This window comes from Crassostrea angulata, unplaced genomic scaffold, assembly GCF_025612915.1.
Source record: "Crassostrea angulata isolate pt1a10 unplaced genomic scaffold, ASM2561291v2 HiC_scaffold_80, whole genome shotgun sequence".
Classification (NCBI taxonomy): Eukaryota; Metazoa; Mollusca; class Bivalvia; order Ostreida; family Ostreidae; genus Magallana; species Magallana angulata.
In genome coordinates, this window is record NW_026441635.1 from 24617 (window position 1) to 32449 (window position 7833).

The window sequence follows — 7833 nt, forward strand, 5'->3', positions numbered from 1 at the left end:
ATACTTGTCATGCAATAAAACAATTATATCATATAACATTCGAGTGTTATATACCGTTAATCAATAAAAAAAATTTTTAGCGGTGTCAACTATTTTAGGGGCGTATTTCTTTATTTAAGTATGACAAACGTCAGTCATCATGTGTCTTAATGAAACATTGTACTTGCCAACAAGGTCATTAAATCGACCATTGAACTTGGCTAAAGACTTGTTTGTTAGTAACTTGCTTCGTTTAAGAAATGTACGTATGTAGAGATGCTATTACATTACGAATAAGCTGAGATACATGAACCCAAAAAGCAGGTGGTGATGGTATATTGCTAGTTTTGTAAGGGAAGTTGACAAAAAATCATTACGTTTATCATATAGTTTTGTTGCTAGGTTACCATTAATATATTTTTGTATTTAAATACCTGAATATGAAACAGATGTCTCAGAATCTGGGGTATCTTTTACTTCAAGCTCATTGGATATATTGAGTTAACATAAAAGTGAAAGTAACTTTTGTTAATGGATAAAACATCATCTCTGTATATAAATGTAGAATTTAATGCCACAGCACTGAAGTGTTTTATTTTTTTTTTGTACAAGCTTTTGCATAAGTACTGCTTCATGTGAATATGAAAATAACTCAGCCAATATACGACTTTTTTCAGTTATTTTCTAAAGTAAAATTCCATCTCGATGGAAACTGCTGCCATTGTAACTGTGACGCTAGATAAACAAACGCAAGAGCAACCATTCCCCAGTAAGATAAAAGTCTCTTGCTAGCAACGTTTTATTACTTAAAACTGTAATATATTTTTCCTTATAAAAAATGAATAAGAGTTTATGCAAAATGGAAACTGATCGAATGATCTCTTCCCCCAAAAGATGTCAAAACCGATGAATGGAAGGATGATATTCGCGAGTGGCCACAAATGGAATATGGCGATATATACAATTATTTGATTTTGAGGAGAGCTTTTGCCGGCAAAGAAACGAAAGATTACAAATTACAGGACAGTTACAATTATTTATTAAAGAAGTTCTGTCGGGAAAATTCTTCATTTTGTTATTCACAACCAGGTTAATCTGAAATCAGAAGTGCCCGTCACATAAAGTAAATTCAGAGTTTCACAATGCATGGGTATTCTGTAATATGATCGGCACAATTCTAAATGGGAGGTGTCCATACATAACCGGGAGCAGTAAGACGTAGAGATGTAGCGCCGTTTTTGTTTTTTGGACAAATGAGCTTGCTGTAAAGTTAGGTATTACGGGTAAATCATGTACACGAGCAGATGATGTGGAGTAAGGGTGCAAAATGAAACCTTGAAGTAGCTATTCTTGAAGAGATGGACTTTAACAAACATAATATGGCCTTGATGTCAACAACAATGCTGAAAAACCACAAAACACAATATCAATATTTCCAATGTTGGTATCCCATCAACCTTTCAAATAATTTGTTGACAACTCAGATTTATTTTCTTTAGAAAATTCACTTTTAAGTAAATCCATGCAGGCAAATATGGACAAATCTCTTTTCGAACATTCATTTGAGCCCCATATTTAGCATACAGGCGAACTATTATGTGAAAAGTGTTGTGTGTTTTATAACAGGTACATAAAACTTAATGAAGCCCAAATGAAATCGTTACTGATGGCAACAATTTCACAAAGTGAATCTGAATTGTGGAATAACGGTAGAAAGATAAAATTACTGGCAGAAGTGACCACAAAGTTCCAGTCCGTCACACAACAAAAGTGATATTTTCGTTAGAAAACATATGTATTCTTCCTTCACACCTTCACAGGAAACACATTTACTAGTCATAGACAAGAAGGTAAAATTCTTGCAAAACAACAATTGCGTTCATCTGGATGGCACATCGAAGATGCAGGGACCATATTTTTTTTTAAAAGAGCCCTGGCTAAGTGTTTAAAATAATAACTAATGCTGAAGGTTCAAAATGCCCTTTGAAATTATATGTCCAATACTTAAAAATAACAAGAAACTTGACAGCTTATTACAATTGGTAAATATGATGTAAAATCCTTGCAAAATGGTACACTTTATGTTAAGCATAATAGTTCAAGATAATTTTACCTTCAAATGAATTACTGTGCATGTAACACATATGTAGCTGTGCAAACTTGTTATATGGACAACAAATACAAGTGCATTGATGTACAGTATGACCAACAGTTTTGTGAAACAGCTCTTTCAATATTATGTTTATTAAGTTTATTTATCTTCAACACACTCTTACCAAGAGACGTTGATGACTTTCAATCTGGCAGATTTAGGATTAATAAAAATATGTTGAATTTTCCAACTTATGCTGGAAACATGTTCATGCAGATGGATGCAGTTTTTGATGTCAGAAATTATACAGTCAACTATGTTTTTAATCTGTGTTAATTATTTATTCCTGAACATGAAAAGTATTAAAAATAAGTTAATTGTCACAAACACAAATACATGTTTTTATAAAATATATGAATGATGTAGAAATTAATTTACATCATATCAATAAAGACTTCTAACACTAGTCTTAATTCAAGGTTTGGCATTGGCTTTGCCTAAAATACGTTATTTACCATTTGTCAGACGTTCAGCAGTATACTCAAGGAATTATGAACTGGACCTTAATTAGACTGGTATTTAAAAACTAAATAAATACAAATTTATTCATATTTAAACTTTTTATCATTTCCTTCATTGAAATCTTCAAATGTTATTATGCATGTATCATTTAAATCAGTGAAAATGATGTCCTTAGTTCAATATTAGACTGATTGGTGTTGACAGTTTCAACTTCATCTTCATAAACCAGCTTCTGTTGTTTTAGTGTAGGTTCACGCCTTTGACAAAAGACATAATTGCCAACCATTTAAACAAAACAAAATGTCAAAACATATTTCTACATAAAAAAAAAGAATAATATATTGGTCCATTGTGACTGAAGTCTACTCCATTAACCCTGAACAGTACTTCTAGAAATCCCGAGTGTCCAAGCAATTTTTAGCCGGGCTCTGCTAAAAGAAGAGTCCTGGCTGTAGGCAGGCAAATCGCCAATGTTACTATAAGTACTACAACTTAAAAAGTAAACCAAATCATTTTTCCCTAGGATACAATTTACACTGTTATGAAAATTGTATGCATTAACAAATTTTGTTCTAGAACGCAGAAAATGTTTCAAAAATCGTGAACTTTTTTTTTCCACGATTCGAGTAATTCATCCATAACTTCATATATTTTTAACCAATTAGGATTATAACATTGTTCCTTGTTATGTTCAATAAAGATACCTAAACAACGAACAGAGTTGTTGGTAACACTGATATTAAAGACTTCTTTGTATTTGTCTTTGAGGTTATTACAAAAACATCTTTAAAAGCAAGGATTACATCATCTGCATGCTGTGTAATTTTCTTTTTTTTAAATTTATTTCCGTAGATGTATTATTGAGGTGAATGCCATTAATTTGAATATTGGTCTTTAGTTTCAAAGATGATAGTTTTGCTACGAATAAATACAACAAAGCTGAAATAGCTAAAAAAAACAAAAACCCAGAACAATCCTTTTTTATTCATCAGTAAGTTTTTGAAATCCAATTATTATTTATAATTCTAAAAAATTAAATTTGTATATAAACATTTTACCCAGGTAATAAAGTTATCCCTGAAATTAATTTTCTTAAGAACGGGAAATTAAAAGAATCACTGAACCGAATCAAACACTTTTTCAACATCCCTAGAAAAAAATATTTCATTATTTGTATGTCCCATACAATATCCATAAATATCTAAAACAACGCTAGCATTCATTTCAATAAATCATCCTTTAATGTATACAGCTAGCTTTTTTGCTTATCAATTTATCAGTAACTATTTTGTAATTGTCTTCAAATATAGAGGTTATGATTTTGTAATCAGTTTGTTGACGTTAAGTCTATGATTTAAAAAAAATGTTTTATATCCTTTATAAGAGGTATGCGTTGTGAAAAGGAAATTTCTTGATTATAAAAACGGATAATAATACTTCATAAAGTAACAGCCAATGAGACTCCAAATATATTTATAGAACTTGCATGGTATTTCATCTAAAGCAGAAAACTTGTTATTTTTCATGTCAAAAACCGCTTCTTTACGTTCGTCTACTGATGGTTGTGTTTTCATTTTCATCTTATGTCGGGCAGTTGATATCATGTAAATAGTTTGATATGTTATTTTTTTTCGATTGACTTTCGTTCATAAAGATTTGCATACGAATTACTCATTTCGTTCAAGATTTTAGAATTTGAAGAAAACCTCCCATTATTATTATCTATTCAATGTCACTACACACCCGTTATTCTTAAGCTCCGTTCATGTGAAGTATGAGCCAAAATTGGCTTTGAGGAGAGTATATATGCTCTGAAGAAAGAATTTTTGCTTGATCCGATATGACCTTGGCCTTTACTTACAAACTCCATTCAAAGTCACTGCACACCCCTCGATTGATTTACTTTCATAAAGATTTGCCAAAAAATATACATTTTGTTCATGATTTCAGAATATGAAGAAAACTTCCCATTATTATCATCTTTTACATATTGTAATGTTTTTGACATGTGGTGATAACGAACAGTGCTCGTAATCAAAAGTCCAAAGGAATAATACAAACGTGAGAATAGCAAACACGGACCTCTAAAAATTTACAGGAAGGATCAGGTGCCATGCTGGAGTGATTATCCTCTGCTGACCGGTTGCTCGAAACGAGTCTTTTAACAATGTATTTAGCATTGGCGATATAGATATTGTTAACACACAAATTTTGCTTTGGGGAGATAAAAAACTAAGTAATACTGTGAATGAACACGTTTTCCTAAGTTCACATTTTTATAAAAATAAATCCAAAAGATTTCGATTATGTTTTTACATTTGCATTAAAATGTGCTAGCTGTAACTTTATTGTTAATCATTTCAAATCTTTATAATAATACACACATATATGACATTTTATTTACAAAAGAAAATTTTGTATGTAAACTCTTGTATAGGGAAAGAGCTAAATAAGTTGTAGAACTTGTGTTTGGTCCCATTGTAATCATATTACAATAAAATAAGTTCAAACCAAACCGGGTGCTTTTTGTCGTAATCGGGAAAACGAAATAAAAAGTAGACAACTATGTGATTAATATGGTCTAACAATAAGTATGAAAATCGTCAGTCAGCATATGACCCAGTGGAAGATTGTATTTACTGACAAGGTCGTTGTATCCACCATAGAACTTACGATAAGATGACTTCAATCGAGACTGTAGATAGTCCTTTTTTATTAACTTGTTTGTCAGTAGCTTGCCTCGTCTTACAAACTGTTCATGTGTATATTGAATTAACTGAGAGACATACACTCCATATGCAGGTGATGAGGGTAATTGCTGCATAAGTATCTGATATTTCTCTTAATTCCTTTGACTTCAATAGCGATATCGTTCATAAAAGTCGAGAACAGAGGTGGTGAAAGGTCATCGCAATTTGCCCAGTTAAACCAGTTTGTATGATAACCATTTAAAGAAACACATGTTTCTGTTTTAGTTTTAAGACATGCTATTGTTTTGTTCAAATATATATTATAATGCAGAATAAGTGTTAAACCTGTTGCATAAAAAGTAAGCTCCTATATCTCAGTTTTTCTGTTACTATGATGTGAATACCATGACTATTTGTTAACAGACACCATCTATATTTTATTCCTGGTGAAGAAATTTCGACCTAACGAAAGTTGTATCCCTTCTCATTTTTATGTAGGTTTCTCTTATAGCAGTGATACTATAGATGTATACATGCAGTATTATTTCGGTATTTAATCAAAGTTACCCTTTGACTAAGTATTTCCTACTTGAAACATCTTATGATGAGTTATAAAATTAGATAAAACTTAGGCCTTAGCTTCTATATCAAAACGCAAATCCTCCGACTTAAACAGTTACATTCTGGGTTAAACTGCTTGACTAACAAGCTCGTTTAGCGGGGACATGGTTCTATTTACCGCTCTTTATATAAAAAAAACTCATTTATATCTTTCATAAGTGCTCATCTTTGCATTCACCATCATTTTCGGAGTCTGAGGTCAGAATCTTCAGGTTGCTTGTAACAAAATTATGTAACGTATGTATCTATGATTTCTGTAAAATCATTTAAAATCGTAATGGCTAATTTCCGTGGATTTTCAATTTTAATATGTTTTGTTGGAATGTAATTTCGTGGATTTTCTTTTGTATATAATGATCAAACACTGGGATTAATTGTTCGTTGGGGTATGTCAATTTAAGGGTAAGGGGTACACCCGATATTATCAAAATTTTAACCCCTTTTAATATTAATAATTCCACAACATGAAAACAGGTCAACAATAAAAATGAACAAGAACAAACACAGAAAAGTCACTTAAACACTGTTTATTATTTGCTCAGATCAATGCAACAGATACATATTCAATCAAACCTAGTGCAGTTAAGCCCCACCAAAATCTGAAAGAAATCCTCAAATGGTGGCGTCTAAATGAAAACTTGCAACATAAACGACATCATCTTCCTGAAGCAGAAGAATTGCAGTGTTGCTACTCCTCAGCCACTGATTTTTCCCGCCCCGTTGCTAGAATTTTGCCAACTTCTGATCTTGCCGTTGACATAAAGACCCGCGTGTGACCACTTTCCCGGGTCGTTAACCGTGGAATAAGAGAACATGTACAGTCCCTGTTCCGGTGTGGTGAACTTTCCTGTGGTGGCGCTGTAGGCTTTGTGGGTATTTGTGACCACTTTATCATACACCCACACAACACCCTTTTCGTATGTTTTTGTTGATCCCATATATGCATGAAAACCAACGGGAGCTATAAACGCAAGAGAAAAAAAATATATAAAATGTCTTCAAATATATGTTCAACGCTTACAAAAGTGCAGGTATATTTAAATGGCACATTAGTTTTAAGATCAAAATGATTTTTGATCATGGTTTTAAAACATTAAGGCAAATCCAATAAAAGGTAGGCACACACACACACACACACACACACACACACACACACACACACACACACACACACACACACACACACACACATATATATATATATATATATATATATTTATATATATATATATATATATATATACACTTATTAAATTGCCAATCCCATATTATAATGAATTAAAAAGTAATTCTCTCAATAACCTTACAATTCTCTTGCTTGCAGAATTCATCCTCTGCAATGGTTCTCACACTCTTCTGTATAGCCTGTATTTGGTCATCAAACAGTTTGAGGGTCGTGTTTTTGCAATATCCACTCACGGATCTGATGTGGACAACAAAGAAATTGCAAAGACTCCATGGATATATATCTGGAAAAAAAAACCCATTACAATTCTATTTTTAATCATATTTTTTGTTGTAGTTTCTTAAATAGGTACAGTTGAAGGTGGCTCGAAACACCGATATTTTATCTAATGAATCTATCAAATATCTTTCTTTAAATATTTCACAATTCAAGTTTTTTTTTCTTTTATCAGCCCCCCACTCAAAGAAAAACAGGAAATAAAATTTTCAGTGCAAACTAGGAATCTTAGAGCTGAACATTTGAAACAATACATGAAAAATTATAGTGTCCAGTGATACATTTCAAAAAAGGATATGTTTTGTAAAATTTCATATTTGCGTGGACCCTGAGGTCCTCTTTTAAAGAGGAAATTACTATTATATGTCGTTACTAGCGACAATTTAAAATTAATACATGCATCTCAAGAATATTTCAATAAATGATAAAATCCAGGTGTTGACTAAATTCAGTATGTCTTGAACATA

The 7833-nt window shown here is 31.9% G+C and overlaps 1 pseudogene; it reads right to left on the reverse strand.

The window, feature by feature from the left end:
• Positions 1 to 6516: 6516 nt before the first annotated feature.
• On the reverse strand, positions 6517 to 7373 carry LOC128169018 (complement C1q-like protein 4; annotated as a pseudogene).
• Between the last annotated feature and the right edge of the window lie 460 nt (positions 7374 to 7833).